The sequence below is a fragment of the Berghia stephanieae genome, chromosome 7 (assembly GCF_034508935.2).
Source record: "Berghia stephanieae isolate SIO BIC M18660-M18661 chromosome 7, UCSD_Bste_1.3, whole genome shotgun sequence".
In the NCBI taxonomy this organism is placed as follows: Eukaryota; Metazoa; Mollusca; class Gastropoda; order Nudibranchia; family Aeolidiidae; genus Berghia; species Berghia stephanieae.
The window spans coordinates 10,792,698-10,795,166 of record NC_088366.1 but is presented as its reverse complement, the minus strand read 5'-3'; positions in this window follow the sequence as shown (position 1 = coordinate 10,795,166).

The following is a 2,469-nucleotide window of genomic DNA, read 5'->3' as shown; positions in this document are numbered from 1 at the left end:
CGTGATTTGGATTTTTTGTTTTATTAAGATTTTTATTTATTTTTTTTCGTTAGATTTTGCGGCTATGTGGTCTAGTGGTATGACACTCACTTTCGGATCGGAAGTTCCTGGGTTCGAGCCTCGCTCGCCAGATAGTTGAGTCCTTGGAAAAGGCTCTTTACTCACATTCCCTCACCGTACTCGGGTGTAAAATGAGTACCTGGCCGTTAACAGCGTTGTCTCTGTCCGAAAAAATTAAAATATCGCCTAACAGTACAGGCGTCATGTCCCGTCCTACATGTTAAGTGTTGCTGTTGGCTGGGAACCCCTTGTAAAGCGCTTTTAGCACGTTTAGTGGATATTGCTCTAGATAAAAACTCAATTTATCTATCATAAAATTCATAAACCACATCCTATATCATAAAGACCGGTCTGTTACATTATTTTTAATTTGTTTATTCCCATATCACGGGGGTCCCGATAGCTCAGTTAATAGAGCACCTCCTTCACACGCAAAGGGGCCTGATTGATTCTGGATGAAGTCGAGATTTTTTTCAATCCCAACTCCAGTCCATCCAGCAATAATTGAGTAGCTGGGTCTATTAGATCAGGCAGAAAGTACTTTGTGATAGACTAACATCCTCTCCAAATGGTAGCAAGCAATTGCTTTTTTGTTTTGTTTTTAAGGGTTTTACGGCGCTTGCAACACATTTAGGTTATATCAGCGCCAGTAAAAAGGAAGAAAAATGGATAGTAAAAACAATCTAGATGTACAATTAAAAGGACTTGAGGAAAAGGTAAGACAAAGGGGAAATGTTTCAAGAGCCCACTATCAGTGTACTTAGTTTGAGATCACCTAAAAGTTTATGTTTTATGTTTTGAAGGATTTTACGGCGCTTGCAACATATCAGCGCCAGTAAAAAGGAAGAAAATGGGATAGTAAAAAGTTCTAGAATTACAATTAAAGCACCCAAGAAAAGGGAAGACAAAGGGGAATTGGTTCAAATAGGAAACATGTTAGATTCCAAGAGCACACTGTCAAAGTACTTAGTTTGAGATCACCTAAAAGTCTCATCCAGACACAAGCACCGGTCCCCACTAAGAGGAATACAGTCAAATTTTTACAAATAAAATATATATAATACATAATACAGTGCATAACAAAGAGATGATTTACAAGGAAAAAAAATATCATCTCCCAAAACTAACTATACATGTGACTGTTTCCCTCCCAGCCAGGGTATCCGGCCAGGGCCAGGACAAAACCAAGTAATCTCATTCCAAGACAAAGACAAAAAGCATGTTGGAAAACAGACATAGGGGGATAGAAGACAAAGTATATACCTCCCTGCCCACTATGGGAAGTCGGGAACCCCACCCAGACCTAAAAGTTTCACCCAGACACCAGCACAAGTACCCACTAAGAGGAATACATAACAGAGAGATGATTTACAATGAAAAAAATATTATCTCCAAAAATTATAACTATACATTCGACTGTTTCCCTCCAAGCCAAGGACTCCGGCCAGGGTCAGGACAAAGCTAAGTAATCTCATTCCAAGACCAAAGACAAAGCAATTGGAAAACAGATACAGAAGACATCAAAAGTGCCTCCCTGCCCACAATGGGAGGTCAGAAACCCCACCCATATAGAGATAGAAGACATCAAAAGTGCCTCCCTGCCCACAATGGGAGGTCAGAAACCCCACCCATATAGAGATGAAAGACAACAGTGTGCCTCCCTGCCCACAATGGGAGGTCAGAAACCCCACCCATATCGAGATAGAAGACAACAGTGTGCCTCCCTGCCCACAATGGGAGGTCAGAAACCCCACCCATATAGAGATGAAAGACAACAGTGTGCCTCCCTGCCCACAATGGGAGGTCAGAAACCCCACCCATATCGAGATAGAAGACAACAGTAAGTGCCTCCCTGCCCACAATGGGAGGTCAGAAACCCCACCCATATCGAGATAGAAGACAACAGTAAGTGCCTCCCTGCCCACAATGGGAGGTCAGGAACCCCACCCATATAGAGATGAAAGACAACAGTGTGCCTCCCTGCCCACAATGGGAGGTCAGAAACCCCACCCATATCGAGATAGAAGACAACAGTAAGTGCCTCCTGCCACAATGGGAGGTCAGAAACCCCACCCATATAGAGATGAAAGACAACAGTGTGCTCCCTGCCCACAATGGGAGGTCAGAAACCCACCCATATCGAGATAGAAGACAACAGTAAGTGCCTCCCTGCCACAATGGGAGGTCAGGAACCCCACCCATATAGAGATGAAGACAACAGTGTGCTCCCTGCCCACAATGGGAGGTCAGAAACCCCACCATATCGAGATAGAAGACAACAGTAAGTGCCTCCCTGCCACAATGGGAGGTCAGAAACCCCACCCATATAGAGATGAAAGACAACAGTGTGCCTCCCTGCCCACAATGGGAGGTCAGAAACCCCACCCATATCGAGATAGAAGACAACAG